The sequence below is a fragment of the Pinus tabuliformis genome, chromosome 2_2, assembly GCF_031772625.1.
Source record: "Pinus tabuliformis cultivar Carrire ecotype Pingquan chromosome 2_2, CPIR1, whole genome shotgun sequence".
Lineage (NCBI taxonomy): Eukaryota > Viridiplantae > Streptophyta > Pinopsida > Pinales > Pinaceae > Pinus > Pinus tabuliformis.
In genome coordinates this window covers 661,703,351-661,720,603 of record NC_142300.1, presented here as the reverse complement: position 1 = coordinate 661,720,603, position 17,253 = coordinate 661,703,351, and the positions used below count along the sequence as shown (strand labels likewise).

Here is a 17,253-nt window from a genome sequence, read left to right as displayed (position 1 = left end):
GCAATTACAAAGAGATATTGGCTTGAATTATTTAAAGGAAGAGGGGTTATCAGTCTTTGGGATTAGGGAAATGAAGATAGCATTAATGGTCACCAACACTCGCATTTTCTCTAGAATCCTCAATGACCCTTATAAGATCCTCTTCAACAGTATCATAAAAGCCTAAGAAAAATTCTATAGGCCAACAATTAGGCCTAGGAATTTTTTCCTTTTAAAAATTGTGAAGGGCTACCTAAACCTCTTCCCTAGAGGTTGCCTTGGTTAATTTGATTCTTAGCTTCTGTCACATAATTGGGGAATAAATATGTCATACTAACCACCTTTTCTATAGATATCCTCTCTTCTACTATATAGTTTCCATATATGCAGGTTGTTCCTTTAATATTTTACAAATTGGCATTGTTTATGAGGTAATACCACACTTCTATTGACTAGATTTGAATCCTTTTCTCTGATATATCTAAAGTGATGGGAGATCAAAGATAAAAAAATGAATTTGAATGGTACTGTGCAAACATCTCTTGAGATAGATAAGTGGTATAACATTGATTATTCTCGTTATACATTTATTTTTGTGTTTATAGCTTCACTCTTTTGAGATATTTATAAATAATGAAGCATATTCTCTCATTCGTGGCTTAGATTTAATGAAGACAACAATGTTGTCAAGGGTATAGTAACTTATACTTGAAGATACAACATGAAATAATGGATTACTGATACCCCTGAAATGTAGTGTATTACTTGCAATAAAATGTATCTGCTTGATTGCCATTTGATTTTAGAATTGGATTTTTATTTCTTGTACCAATATTTTGTCACTATCTAAACCTTCTGTATATTTCTCTAATTGGTATCGACATTACTTATCAATATCTTTTTCTACGTTATAAAATCGTACGAGGAAAACCCCTAAGTACTTCCCCTCGTTTTGAGGATGGTACACACGGTAAACCCTATAATTTTTAGGGCAGATGGCCTGTCCATAACAATGCTTGAAGCCATTAAAACAATAGACTCTTTATGAACTCAACATGCTACTTTGGGGATTGAACCTCGGTGGGGAGGATAACAAAATCATTCCTCCCAACCACTCAAGATAAACCCAATTGATTATCAATGTTTCTTATATGTAACTAAAATATGCCTTAGCACATGTAACTTTACTGCTAAGGGCACATGGTTGGTCAACAACAATTCTTGAAGCCATTAAAACAATATCATCTTTATGAGATCAACATGTTACTTTGGGGATTGAACCTAGGTTGGGAGGATAACAAAATAATTCCCCCCAACCACTTGAGATAAACCCAATTGACTATCGATGTTTCTTATATGTAACTAAGAGATCCCTTAACACATGTAACTTTACTGTTAAGGGCACATGGTCGGTCAACAACAATGCTTGAAGCCATTAAAACAATATAATCGTTATGAGCCCAACATGTTACTCTGGGGATTGAACCTAGGTGGGGAGGATAACAAAATCATTCCTCCCAACCACCCGAGATAAACCCAATTGACTATCAATGTTTTTGTCGGTGTGGCAATGAATATGGGTAAATAAGAGTATAAAAATTGAGGAGCATAAAAATACTGTGAGGGAAAAAGCAACACATTTTGCCAGGATTTTTGAGGAGCAGGGTTGTAACCTCTTGAGGCACACATGAGTGTCTTTTGTTTATATTATAATGATATTATATCTTATTTTTCAATTTCTTGTTATAATAATCATTATTCAACTTATAGCTTTGAATATAAAATTTTATTTGATATGGGTGCTTCGTTTACTCAGGATAATGTTGAGGATATAGAAAGTGACAATGAAGAAAGGATAGTGCATAGTGGAAGTAATAATTTATTTCTTAAACTCTTTTTCTATAGTCTTCTCTGCTCAGTTGTTGCAAATGTTTTTTTGTTGTATTTTTACTACTTCACTATATTTCTGAATCTTACATTTCTAGGATATGTTTGGCATGTGTTGAAATAAGAGAAAAGTGGATGGGTTCACTAGATGTTAAAACCTCCAAAATTAGTAGATGGTTGTGTAGTATACTTGATATGATATCAATCTATTATATATCCATGTTATGTGGTCAACACCTTGCTCTAAACAATGTGTAGTGTTGTTGATATGCAGAGGATCTCACAGGATTAAAGGTCCTTAATGATTTTGATAAAGTAATTGAAGGAGGGGTAGTTTTATTGATACTTAAGGATCCAAATGTTCTTGCTGGTGATGATGTTAATGATGGTATGTTGAGTTTTTCTTCCATGTCCTAAATTTTTAATTTACATAATATGGTCTTTGTATCCCTCTTCCTGTTATGTTTGTTGATTGAAGATTCACTAATTATGTTGTCATGCTACTACAACAAATGATATGCTTGAAAACATTGAAATTTGAGAGAAAAATGCGAGAAATGAGGCCTACAAAGGATCTAAAAAGAAAATTGGGATCTATGAAGACATATAAGGTAGATATTTATTGGATAATCAATTTTCTAAATTATGTTTTAATATTTACCTTACAAATTTCTCACTATTTTTGTTGTGACAAAATTCAAAATGATATGAATACTGTGCAATCAATTCTTCCTCAATATGACGACCCTTTTAAGGAGGAGGCAAGTTTTTCCCTTGATATTATTATGTAGTAATGTTGAGATATTTAATATGTGCACATTTTTTCTAAGATACTCAAGGCTTTAGCATTCATTTTGTACCAAGTTTATATAAAAATTTTGGAATTTTATTTTCATGGGGTAACTATAGATCAAATGTGAAGTATAAATGAAGAATCCTAGAACAAACTAGATGAGGTACGTTGGATTCAGATTTTTCATAATAATTTTATAGTAGGAAGGTGTGTGTGTGTGTTTTAAATGGAACTACTTCTATTAACTAAAGAATCTGGAAATAGAACTGGTACTTCTGTAGTTAGCTAACCAGTGGCTTCAATACTAAAAAACTACTCAGTGACTAGCTGACCATGATTATTGAGACTTCCTGCTTCCTACTTGTTAGGAAAGGCTTGTGTTCAGAATTTGCAATAAAATATAACAAAATTTCACAGCAACCTACAACTTTATGAAGAATTTTTTTTTACTTCTGAACAACAGTAAAGTTAAAGGATTGTTTCATTGTTGGCTGACTCAGAAGGTCCTCTATAGGATTCCATAGCCCTGGTTATTTTTCCTTCTTTCATTGTAAAATAGTTTTTCCAAGTTTTTCACTTGTAAAATCTTTAAAAATTTCTAGATAATTAAAGATAATATAAGATAATTTTATTAATTTCCAATAAATGATCACAAAAGTGGGTCAATGGGGATAAAATAAAATAAATTTTGTGTAGTTCAAAGAGGGAATGCAAAAGCAACTTCAATCTTTGAGCTTCCATCAACAAGAAAATATCTAATAGCTAAGAATTGAGTCATAAAGAAATAAATAAAAGGACATTCATGAAACTTTTAAATGAACTGAATACGTAAGTGAAATCTCCATGTCAATCACCCCAGAGTTGATACCATTCCAATGCTGCATTTTGTCATGCATAGATTTTTTTCCATGTAACATCTTATCTATAGTCTATTGAGATATATTCAAATGGCATTTGGGGGAGGCCCTAACTAGTTTCCTTTCCTTTTCCTACCATGAATTATTCTTGCCATGAGGGAGTACAGATCATGATCCTTGAATAATGGATTTGCAAGAGTGTCGATCAATTAGAGGAGAATCCAAGAAACAGTCTATTAGTACGAAGGAAACCTACCTTATCTGTCATAATGGACATGATCTGCCAACTCCAGGAAGTGCTCAAAGTAGAAAATTATCTTAGGGTTGAGGCCCCAAATAGGTGCAATAGAGTGATTTGGATGGATTTTCTATCAATGTCCTCTTTCATTACCCTGTCAAGGTCCTATTTAGACAGAAGGCCAAAGTGGCCCAAAGTGTCTAGAAAGAACTTGAAAGTGGGGAGGAAATCAAGAGAGTTGGCCATAGTGAAGCACCTTGGATGCATTATAAAATTAGCACTAAACCAACATAGCGGGGCTTGTAGAAACAGGAAATTCTAAATAATAGAGAGCAAGATAAGGGTACTATGGTTTCCTTGAAGTAGAATCCCCAAGGGTTCGAACACTAAAGGAAGAGACCGATCTGAAAAATGGTCTCTAGGTACAGAGTATGTGCTTTGAAATTTTCTTGGATGATGGACTAAGGATCTTTTGCATGCATTGAATGAAAGCATTTTAACATAAGTAATTGTACTCATTACATTCAAGACTAGTGAACTCGAATCATTTTGTTTCCCAAACCTTGGACCAATAGAGGATTGTGGCTCTAATGATCATATCCAAGAGTTGTATTTTAGATGTGATGTCCTAGATGTACTCCAGAAGTTCTACCTCTAGAGTATTCCATATTTTATTCATCCTCTTATTCCTTTTTTATTGTCAAGTTTCTTTAGGTTTTGCATGTTTCATTTGATTTCTTTTGTTTATGACCTATCTTTTCTACCCTTGTCCATCCTTCTAGAAGAGGATCCCAAATGAGGGTCATTGCTTCTTTTATCCATGAAAGCTTTCTTCCTTTTGGATGTATCTTGCTTCACAACTTGGCACAAACTCAGAGTCATGGGACCTTATCCAAGACTATCATCCGATATTCCTTATTTTCAAACAAAAAAACATTTTCCACAACAAAAGAAGGAAAAAGTCTTAAGATTCAAGTTACCCCACTCCTTTACAATCCATTGGAGGGTTCCTTTGGAAACAATCCTATGAAATCTTCAAACTGACACAAATTGTGAGAAATGCTCCAAACTTAAGCAACATCTAATTCAACTTGATTATGGAGTCTTTTCCTATTTTCAACTATCCTAATGATATGATTAAGAAAATTAGTTTTACTGTGCTAAAATTCCTTTTCAGATTATTTTTTTCCCAAGGAAAAATCGTAATCTTTCATTAGTTTGTGAAAAAATACATATAGTATATGCTTATCAACATATGCCTCATTTGCTTTTCATCTAATCTAGGCATCTATCTCAAAAAAGATTCTCAGGATATTTCCTAAATTGTCTGTTGAAAAACAAAATTTCAAGTACACCACGCAAGGTGACTTCCTGATTAAGTTCTGAAAAAAGAAAAACACCAGAGCTTTTTACAATATGTACACCATGCAGGGCGACATCTTTAAAAGTTCTGCATATATACTTCAAAACATATAAATAGAGTAATAGTCCTATGCTATTATGCAACAAAAATTAGGGTTGTCCCACCCTATGATAATCCTAGTCTATGTAAGGCCTGTGGTAAAATTGGTACTGATTTGTACCCCTTTGCTCCTGTATTATCCACTGACCTCTGGGGAGTACTGTGGCCTCCTTGGAAAGCCTGTCAGCGCTGTCATTATACTCCCTGTAAATATGGCGACATGTGATAGAGTTAAACTGAGATCTGAAAATGTTAACTTCATCCAATATGTTCCTGAGTGTGTGTGAGTGGCATGAGGTAACATTATTAAACCAATTTATGGTGATATTTGAGTCCCCAAAGATCTGTAAATTTATGCAATCATGACTTAATGCAAAGTGCAGTAAATGACGAAGGGAGATTAATTCAGCATAGTTGTTTGTCCCTTCCCCAAGTCCCATCTTTACTCTAAAATGGTGCTGATCAATGAGATGCAGTATAAATCCTCCCCCACATCCATGTTCCTAGGCCACACCATCAAAGAAGGCCCAAGGATTGGAGTGATTGATAGGTTTAGGTGCAATTGGTCTGTGCGGCTTGGGCTGAGTGAATTCGGGGAGCTCTTGATATGTAGAAATAATTTTAGCAGTGATGATTTTCCACCTAATTGTTCGGTCTTTAAAAATGATCCTATTCCTGACTAGCCAGATGGATCATCAGATAATCAAGGGGAGGCAAAGCATATTGGAACCCGAGTGAGATCTGTACCAAGATTTCCAGGCTTGTGCTATACTGTCTCCTTCCCAGCTGCCATTATAATGAATTACAGGTGTAATGGATCTCCATATATTTATCAAAAATTTGCATTTTATGAAGAGATGCTCAATAGTTTCAGATGCTTTTTGTAGAGGACACACCAGTGTGGTCCATGAATGGCTCTTCGAGTTAGTGCATCCCCCGTGGGGACTTTGTGGCTGAGAATGCACCAAAAGAACAGTTGGTTCTCGGTAGTGAATTTAATTTCCATATGCCTTGCCACTAGTCACTGATTTGCTCAGGCTTTCTGTTGTTTATTAGACCTAGGTATCCAACCTTTGGGGAATAAATTCCGCTATCTGCGAGGCACCACATTAATTCGCCAGGACCTTCCTTAGTTCTGATATGGGATTCTCTTAAAGCAGTGATGTAGTCGTGCCACAACTAATGCCACTGTAGCGGGATATTGAGATCATCTGCAGATTTCCAAGCCTGCCCAAATAGAGTTGTGTTATTGTGATCAACAATATGCACAATGACCCTGATGTCTCTTTGATTCAGGTGATGTATTAGCTCCCTCGAAAGCTGGAAACATCCCCTCCCCCTATCCAGGGATCTAATCCAATGCGCACTTTGGATCCATCATTTATGCACCAGGCTAGATGGGTTCGGACAATCAGAAGAGCATTTATCAGGGCTTTTCAAACAATTGAAGTACCTATAGATTGCCACCGAGGCATCCTGACCCAGTCCATCACTTGAAGAGGCCATATATATTTGTGATATGTTATTGAGGTCCAAAGGTTTTGAATGGAGAGGAGAGTCCAACCCATTTTGGTAGCCAGAGCTTGTGAAAAAAGTGGTAAGTCTTTTAATCCCCATCCCCACCACTTTTTGGGTAATGCAATCTTATTCCAGCTGACCCAGGTGAAAATTTTCTTGTCTTGGTGCCCATTCCATAGATATTTGCTACAGATTTGTTGTAGGCAAGCAAGGATACTTCTGGGAATCCAAGCTAGGGCCATCCAGAAGACCGGGGTAGCCTCCAGGACTGATTTAATTAGCACTAGCCTCCCTGCTCGGGATAAAAAATGATGGCTCCAGTTCGTTAATCTTTTCTCTAGTTTGATGACCAACCAGATCCAATCAACGATTTTCTGACTCAGGGGTTTGATCCAGAACCCGAGATATTTGAAGCCCTGATCAAGTGGAGTAATGTGGTAGGGAAAATGTAGCTGGGCAAACCTGGATTCATGGATGGAAGTGTGAGCCAGGGTAATGGTGGATTTTCCTTGATTTGCCAGCATGCCAGTTGCCTGGGAGAAAAGTAGAAGTATATTGTTGAAAGAAGTAGAGTCTCGAATACTACCATCCAAGAAAATAAGAACATCATCAACAAACAGGAGGTGTGTGAGGTAGCAGTGATCAACAATTTTAAGCCCATAAAACCGGCCATTCCGGATTTCCTGAGCAATTAATCGACTAAGCCCTTCCATGACAATGAGAAAAAGAAGAGGCGATAGGGGGCAGCCTTGTCTAAGACCCATTTCAGAATGGAAGGAGTGTGAGGTGGATCCATTTATGAGGACACTGAAGGTGGTAGTAGAAATGCATGACATGATCCAAGTGGTAAAAAGATGAGGAAAGCCCAGATGAATCAGGAGCATTTTGATGTAGAGCCAGCTAACTTGATCAAAAGCTTTCGCTAGATCAATCTTTAGAATGATGCCTTTTAACTTCTTGGATCTAATAGAGTGAATGGCTTCTTGTGTAGTGCCAATGGCCTCATGAATCTAACGATTTTCAAGAAAAGAAAATTGATTAGGGGAGATATGCTGAGAGAGAATAGGCCGGATCCTATTGGCTATGATCTTGGAGATGATTTTGTAGAGGCAGTTGCAGAGTAAGATAGGACAAAAGCCATTGAATGATGAAGGGGAGTCTGATTTGGGGATGAGGGCAATGAAAGTAGAGTTGATGGCATCATATAATTTTCCAGAGGACTTCCATTCCTCCACTACATTAAGCAGATCCTTTCCCAAGATCTCATAGAATGACAAGTAGAACTCAATAGACCATCCATCTAGGCCTAGGATTTTATCTTTTTTAAACCACTTCAGTGTCTCTTCTAGCTCAGCTAAGGTGATAGGTGATTTGAGCTTTGTTGCCTACTATTCATCTACAAACCAAGGAAAAAAGCCTGCCACTTTAATTATATCAGCTAGATTGGTCTCAGGGGGGGCTTTGTAGAGGTCTTGGAAATGAGAGGCACCAAGGAGAGATAGCTTTTTGAAGGTGTTAGCCACTCCTCCATTAGGTTTGGGAAAATTCCAAATGGTGTTTGCTACCTTTCTGCCCTTAGCATAGCTCTGGAAAAACTTTTTGTTCTCATTCCCTGCCTGTAGCTAGATAGCCCTGCTTTTAAGTCTCTAGGATTCCTCTATGTCCTTCAAAATCTTTTCCTTCTGTTTCTCCAGCATAATAAGATGATCTCTATCATTTGCAGATGAGAACCCCTTATTGTTGTCATCCATAAGCATACTTAGTTCCAATTCTATCTGCAAGAGAATTTACTCCTCCCTCTATTTTTTCTCTTTGGCCCAGGTAATGGATAATTGTTAGAGTTGAGAGAGATTACGACAGAACCCTTCAGCCAGTGATCTGTGTCTGGAGATAGGGTTTTCCCTCCAATAATCAAAGATGATCTTGCAGTAATCTCGATCTTTTAGCCAAATATGATTGAATTCGAAAGGGGCCTTTGGTTTTGATTCGGGCCCAAGGATCTCCAAATATATGGGCGAGTGATCAGAGATACCCCCATAGCCCACCCATTATCTGAAACGATGAAGGTGTTGTAGCATGGGAACCTTGATTAAGAAGATATAGAGCCTTCTTGCCAAAGTTGCCTCCCCTATCCTTCAATTCCTCCAGGTGGGCAAGGGTTTGATCATGGGGACATCATAGAGGTTATGCTGCTCCAGGGAATTCATGAAAAATCTAGATAAGGGGTCAACCTGAGCATGGGAACCCCACGATTCCCCAAATCCAATGGAGAAGTTGAGGTCTCCACCGATGATCAAGTTATCCTTCGAAGTGAGCTCCATGTTAAGGAAATGCTGCTAGAACCCCTCTCTCTGTTGACAAGGGCCATATACATTGACAACCCTGATGCTTAACCCTAGGTCAGCTGAGAAGGTGTCCATGCTGAGAAACCCTGCCCCTCCCCAAGATGCAGTAACTTTAATGGAGCGAGGGTTATATTCGATGGCTAAGCCTCCTGATCTACCTGTGGCATCAAGGGAGATAAAATGCCAACCAGGTTTAAGGGAAGATAAGGTATTGCTGATTGTGTCAGCATCTCCTAGGGTTTCTTGCAGCATTATGATGTCCACAGGTTCTGCATCAAATAACCTACGAAGTGCTAGTTTTTTGGAGGCACTAGCCATACCCCTACAGTTAAAAGAAAGCCATTTCATGGTGGAAATTTCCCAGGGGTGTTCACAGCTCTAAGAACCCCTTCAAGTCTGGATTGTCTTCCAGAGACAACTTCAGCCCCAACCCTTTGAATGGATTTTTTAAGATTTGATTTTCGGCCACAAGTAGATTGGAGCACATGTTCAGTGATAGAGGAGCCCAACCCTAAACTGTAAGGGTTATGGCTTTTCTGGTTAGGGTGAGATCGAAGGTTATACAGGTGAGGTGGATCCAAACGCTCCAGGGAGGACAAATGAGGTGAGGCTATGGGGGAAGGCACAGATGGAGCAGTGGTGGAAATAAGTTAGGGGGGAAAGGAGATAGCACATGTAATGGAGGGAGAAATATTATCAATGAATGCAGAGTCCTGTAATGCACTGTGATTGACAGAAACAGATGAAACAGGGAAGAAAGAGGAGGAAGTACCCGATTTCTTTGTAGCCTCGGCAATGGCTTGGGATCGAGTCATTAGAGGTGATGGATCCATGCACAAGTCCTCAACAGCTGCAGAAGTACCTTCCTAGGTTGAAGCTCAAGGGGCCAAATTTGGGGCACATCCAGGATTGGAAGCTGCCTTACCCTTTGATATTGCAGGAGCTGGTGGGGAATCCTCTATCTTTTTCTTAAGAGGGCAGTCCTCAAAGATGTGCCCCACTTTGTGGCACTGCTTGCAGTGGAAAGGGACTCTTTTGTAGTCCAAGATCTGAATCCTAGTATATTGCCTCCATTTTAGGGTGATTTTCTCCTCTAAACCCTCTCTCGTGTCCAGGTGAACCAGGATGCGAGCCATCATTCGATTCTTGAATTGAACATAGGATTGATCATAGTTAAGATATGTACCCAGAGTGTTCCCAATCCTGAAAAGGACATCTTCAGACCAAAAATGTAATGGGAGTCCTAGGAATCTTACCTAGATAGGTCCCACCCCTATCTGTTCTTGTTCAGGGTTGAAAAGAGGGCTTCGTCACTTCAGAAGGACCGACGCCATCTCAATGTGCCAGAATCTTGCAAGAGCCAGATTTGTGTACTCTCCCTTGAAGAAGTGCAGAGCAAACCAGCCGCTTTGGAGAACTTGGACCTCCGGCAGCTCTTTTAGGGTGTTGCCCCAGATTTCTTGGACCCAACAGATCAATCTATTAGCTATGTAAGCCCTATCCCTAACGTGCCCTACCAGGACCGAGCCTGCCTTATCCACAACTTCACCCATCGTGATATCTTCCTTGAATGAGATTGTGAGGTCTTTTGCCAAAGTTTTAATACACCTTGCCTTGCTTTTTCCGGTCCTCGGCGCAGATGGGTGGTTCTGTAGCAGATTCGTTAATTTGCGGCCCTCCTGATTTGATTGAACAGCCGGTCTAACCCTAATTACTAGGGTTCCAAAGAAACCAGAGGTTGGGGGGACCTAAGAAGATGGGATGGAGCTATGTAGAAACCCAGTAGGGGGGGTCGAGAAATGCCCAGGGTTTGACGAGTTCGACAGGGCTTCGGATGGATGAGGCTAGAAAGATGGGGAGGGTAGAGTGATAGCGGCCAGAAGATGCAACGTTCCAGGCAATAGCAGGGGGTAGTCCAGTCCTGAGGAATCCAGAGGAGGCGGTTCAGAGGTATGAGAAGATGCAGAGAAGGATGGAAGCGAGACCACTGGGTTAGTGCACGAGGGCTCTGATGCGCGCGGCGAGAAAAAACCAGAAGATGCGGGGCCAGGATTAGGGCCACAAAATATAGGTTGATTAGGATACGGGTCAAGGGAGTAATCCACCGCTTCGGTATCCATGCAGTCCTCCATTTTTGGGCTACTCACTCGAGACCACGACCACTGGGAGCCGATGAAAGCGACGTAGGAACAGGGAATGTCGGTCAGTCGGGCACCTTCACGGTTGGGAGAAACCTGCAGTGAAACCCTAGTTAACCTAATCCTTTGTGTGGGTTCATTAGATGTGCCATCCTCCAGGGATATCGATAGATTTCATATTGCTATATCACACATACTAGACAATTTTACTTCCTTTTCAGATTATATTAAATATGCTTGAGGATTTATGAAATTATTTGCAAGTTTAAACATGGGTTTTTGAGTGTTTTTATGTAATTTTTATGTGCAAATTAACATAAACAAATGAATGAACAATAGCATATAACATACATTAACATCACCATAAACAGTATCACAACAACACATGATAAAGGAGTTCACCCCTCCTGGGCTACGTCTCCTTGGTCCAGCTTCCAATGGCTTGGCCCTCTCTATTATGCTCAAAAGTGTGAATACATCAGTTTAAAATGCTCAAAAAGCTCTGAAACCTATTCCAATGGCTCCAGAATGCCCAAAAATGCCTGTGTAACCTCTTTCTTCTCATGATTTGGTAAAAAAATGAAGAAGTTATGGCCTTTCCAAATATTCTACTAATCATACCACAAATTCCCCAAAATCCGACACCTTCCTACAATTTTGCCCTAAAATGTGCTAATGAAGTGAAAATCTCGCCGAAAATCAGGCGAATTTTTCGGACGCATTAAATGTCCTCTAGCGCCTTTTTTCTGAAACATGTGGCCACGTGGGGGGCCACGTGCCTGGGGCTAAGGCCAACAACCCCCCACTCCCATCTAGTTGGTGGTCATGTGATGGTTTCACGACTAAGGGCCAGCCCCGTGGGTGGGCCCCTTCCCAGAATTGGCACGCTCTTTCTATTCAAATATACGCTGAACCCATGGTTTAATAAGAACCATTCGGGGGAAAAAAAATGACCATGTCGACAACTCGAATACTGTCCGCAGCTTATCCCTACATCGCTCTGAAACCCCAAGCTTTTTCCAGTACAGGAAAGCCTTTGCGGGTTTATGCGAAGCCTGGATGGCCCAGAAAGGATACAGTGGGCTTGAACCTCAGACGTTCGGAATTCAGCTTGGCAAAATGGACATGTTCAGTGTCTGCAATCGCATCGGCTTCAGATCTTGTGAAGGAAAGCATTGCTACAAAATCAGACCTGTCAGATCTGCTGAAAACGGTGCTGCATCAGGCGGAGAAGACCTTTGTCAATGGCATCGAGATCATGCTCAGTGAAATCGCTGTCTCTAGCAAACGTGGAGCCCTCAGGACAAAAAATAGCCAATCCTACCACAGGTATGAAGGAATAATCCTGTTCGTTGCAAATCAAGGTGCAGATCTGTATTATATTGCTAGTTTTCTTAACACCCATAGGCTCAAACATCCGCCATTGAGCCCCGATCGGGCAATATACCCACAGATCTGTGATAATGAGCATAGATCGAGCCTCAAGCTCGTAGATCCAGACCTGCAATTGGAAGAACGACCCTATATATGGTCAGATCCGGAAGCTCGCTCACAACCAGGCCACACGGAACTGATCCCTAAGGCAAATCGACAGCAGAAGGGATACATGCGCGATACCGGGTTAGGCAGATCAGGTTCACAGCCAGAATCCAGGCAACAGGTAACATCACCTTGTTTTCAGATTTTTATAAAACCCCCTGTGGGGAAAACCAGTCTAATATGGGTACATGCAGAAAGCTCCATTATGCAGTTGAAACAGCAAATATGGGCACTGATGGGATACCCTGTTCAGATCCAACATTTGGTCAGTGGTAGGTGGTCCCTTCAGGACAACAGAACCCTGAGAAGCTATGACATCACCCCAAAAACAACCATTGTTTTAAACCTTAGGCTGAGAGGAGGTGCTCTGCCCCAGGGTCCAAGCTTCTCAGGAGGAGACAAGGGGAAAAAGACGGCAGCTCAGCATCAGGCCAAGGGAGGCTCCTCCTACAAAAACATCTTACAGGGTAACAGAGATCCAGGGCCCCCTCCAGATCAAGGTGGATATACACCTAGGCCATACATAGTAGATCAGCTAGGGAAAACCCCAGCCCTAAACTTTGATTCTACAGGACTTGAAGATTTCACCAAGTCATATGAAACACAGGCCCTAATCTGCCGATTTAACAGTTTTTGGCCAAAGCCAATGGATCTATTTCACTGGATCTTCACTAATTGGACCATGGAATGTGATATACATCTATGCTCCAAGGGGTTTTTCATTGTAAAATTTGCGTCCACGGAAGTCAGAGATATAATCATCAATACAGGGCCTTGGTTTTGGGGAACTTTGGGTCCTTTTATGACCCCATGGTTTCCAGATTTTGATCCAAATAAAATGATTGTCTCCAAAATGCCAGTCTGGGTTCGCCTATATAACCTTCCTCTTCACTTTTGGAATGAACGAGTTTTGGAAGGAATTGGGAACAGTATAGGGAAATACATCAAAACAGATCTGGAAAGGACTGATGAGAGGATCTACACTTTTGCACGCATTTGTGTGGAAGTAGATCTAAGTAAAGGACTGTCGGAGAGCATAAGGTTGGTATACAAGCAACAAAACTGGCTGCAAGGACTAGACTACGAAAACACTGCTTTTAGATGCAGGAATTGTAGGCTGACAGGACACTTGCAAAGCACATGCCCAGAAGCCAAAAAAGCAAACAATAAAAAGAAGTAGAAAGGGAAGCAGAGGAAAGGGTGGCAATTCCTGTTATAGACATTTTTGTGCCTTACAACATTGAGCGTGAAATGTCCATAATTTAAGGGATCCAAAGTCCCTAAACATGTTGTTCCTACCCCTAGAGGAACAAGGCCAACAAACCACAGCAATTCACAGAAGTTCTCCACCAGAAACTGCTCAAAAACAAGTCAATTCAGGATCAATTCAGTGGCTCCACTAGCTGTCTGCGCTGAATGTCAAAGCCAACACTGGCTACCTGCGCTGAATGTCAAAGGCAACACTGGCTACCTGCGCTGAGCAAGAGTTGACATGTGGCAAGTTCATTCCACGGGTGTCAAAGCCCAGGAAGCTTCCAAAATCTTCCTCAATGACACTTGCCTCAGGGAATTCGACTATGATGAGTAAGAGGTTCCAAATCTCCAAGTGGAAGCAAGAACCCCCAAGTGGAATCAAGAACTGACAGAGGGAGAGGACACTAGTCAGATCTCAAGCTGACTCATCCTCTCTCCAAACATCTATATATGGATCTCTCCTCTATGAGATCTAGAGGCTGGAATTTGGTTATTGCAAAGAATTGCCGTTGGTTTGAGATTGGAATCATTGGGTGCTTAATGCTTTGAAGGGGGTGAAGATAGGAATTCCATTTGCTGGGAAGGAGATGCTGGATTGGAGCCCTCTGGGTTGTATCTCTTCCTGAACCTTGTTATTCATCAATAAAGCTATCTTGGTTTCTCCTATATACTGATGTATCTTTGATATATGATTGCATTAGTATGTTTAGTTTACTTCTAATCCTGAACTAGTTATGAATATGAATCCATGTCTTGTGTAGTGTTCTCTTCTTGTGATCTTGCAGAAACCTCTTGAAGCTGGGCGAGCGAGAAGGCAAGTAGCTGAGAACCCTCAAAGAGAAGAGAGACCGGATCGAGGGACAAACGGAAGACACCGGTTAGTCCATCTATCTCTCTTCATTCTTAATTCATAAAGGAAGAATACTAGAATAGCTGTCTCTGTTTGTTGCTAAGGCACTATCACACCTTAGGTGGATAGGATCGTCCTGCATAGGCATTTTTCCCCACAACAAATTGGCGACTCTGCTGGGGAGATCTGTTTAGTCATTTTATTTGTGTTTCTATCATTGTTTGTTTCATAGACTCGACAACAACAATCGAACTGCATCTGCTATTCTCAGATGCAAAGTAGACAGTTGCTGCTTTGATCCAATCACTGGACTTGTCTATGTTCTGAACAATGGACTCACAAATGATTTGATGATCCTTTGTGATAGATCTTAGTACTCCCTCAAAGCATCCCTTTGATTGTACCTTGCTTGTTGCTTTGATTTGGCCTGAAACAGTAGATTAAATAGCAATCTATGACCCAGAACCCAGTGAGAAACGAGAGTTTCTCCTTCAGCGCAGACCCTGTGAAGGGATTCTGCATTTCAACGCAAGTCCCGTGAAGGCTACCTGCGCTGAATGTCAAAACCCCTGTGTTGAGGTTGCGCTGAACCAGTTTGGCCTTGTGCAACTGGGGTTCTCTGCTCTGTTTTGCCCTGTTTTGATCTCTGATTTTTGCAGCCTGTAACCAGCATAGGTACCAGTCTGATAACTCCTTTTCTCTGCTTAAATTCTGCCTCCTTTTGTACAAAATACTGTGAGTGTTTTTATGTGTTTGTGGCGTCATTTACAGTTTTCCTTTGCAAGAGTGAAATAGTCATCCTGTAGCCCTTGATTCAGATCTGTTGATTGTGATCTTAGGAGAGAGTTCATTGGCTGTTTACAGTTGATTATACATTTGCTTTTGCTTATTGGTTTGAGTTTGTCTCTTTTAAAGTGTCGAAACAAGTTTTCATTTCAAAAATCGTTAAGTGTTGTAGTCTCTTCTACCCTCTCTGATTTCGAAAAAAGCAAACTTGTTTGTATTTGTCATTTAAAAGCAAATTCAAAGTTGTGCAAAAAGCTTTCTTTGTAGGCATCAATACTAAGAAAGCGGAAAACAAACACCTGCATTGTGCATTTGCATCTTGATAGTTTGCATGTTTGATTTAGGAAAAGTGCATTAGAGTGTGCTGATTGCTCTTTGAGAAAAGATGGTGTCTTTCTTTTCCCTTAGTAGCTAGGATTTTCAAAGTTGAAAAGATATAAAGCTTGCTTATCATCTTTAGACTGCATTTAGGAATTGTATCATACATCTCGTGGTGAACCTCAAAAGGTAAACTTCTAAAAAGATCAACCTAAAATAAATTGAATGAACTTAACAACGCTTTGCAACATAACACACAACATAGAGGTCTAGGCTAGAGACGTGTTCCGGCGTCGTAAAGCCTGGTGACTGTCGATCTCGTGGATGGTGGGTGATTCCTCCCGAGGGACGATAGCGCCAGTACGGATTGTGCTCCCACGTACCGTCGCGTATATATTGGGAGACCCCTATAGGCATAAAGCCTTTATCCTTAGGAAGCCGTGTCGGCTGCCCTACTGATCGCAATGCACTGAACACAGCATTCAGGAAGATCGACCGCCCGTACCCTAAAAAGTATTCTGCGGTTTTGCGAAAAGTTTGGCACACCCTCTACCTAGAACTCCAGAGCAGTTCCTTTTGGCCTTTTTTAGACTCTATAATGGAAAAAGTCCATCCGAGCATTTGTCACTTCGGGCTCGTTAAAACATCGAAGGAGACTAGAGTCATCTTTAGCTTTTTCTCGACTCTTTAAAAGTGAAAAAGCAAGTTGTGTCTAAAAGCATCTAAAAAATTCATTTAATTCGGAAACACATTTTCCCCTTTTGTATTTTGGTTGATCGAGTAATCCACAATCGTGGAAGAAAGTCAATTGAAACCCCGTCGTTCGCGGAGGCTTATGAGTAAACCATCTTTGTCTCCGGAATCGAAAACAGTATGGACAAAGCGAACTCGTTTAACCGGTTCGAAATCTCCTATCAAAGTTAGAAAAAGTGTTCCAACGACATCTGAGATTCCGGTTACTCCAAACATTTCTGGAAACCCTGCCTCTATAGAAGAAGTTCAACAACCACAGAGGGACAGTAACACTGATCCTTGTCTGGGGGCAAATACTTGCGTTACTGAACCAGTTCCATCTGTAACCGGTTCAGAGAGTCTTGCTCCTCAAACAACTGTCGCTGTCGATTCAACCCCTTCTTCGGCACCAGAAATATTTTACGGACCTGACGGTCTTCCCCTTCCACCTGGTTTGATTGCGATAGAGGAAATTGTAGAGGATCCGCAGGCAAGTACTCCAACACATTTTGGAGTCGGGGTCACTCCATTTCCTTCATCAGAAGTTAGTCTACCAC

The 17,253-nt window shown here is 40.7% G+C and overlaps 1 pseudogene; it reads left to right on the top strand.

Annotated features, from left to right (window-relative positions):
• Positions 1-1,562: 1,562 nt before the first annotated feature.
• LOC149194345 (SART-1 family protein DOT2-like) overlaps positions 1,563-17,253 on the top strand; it is a 51,809-nt pseudogene continuing 36,118 nt past the window's right edge.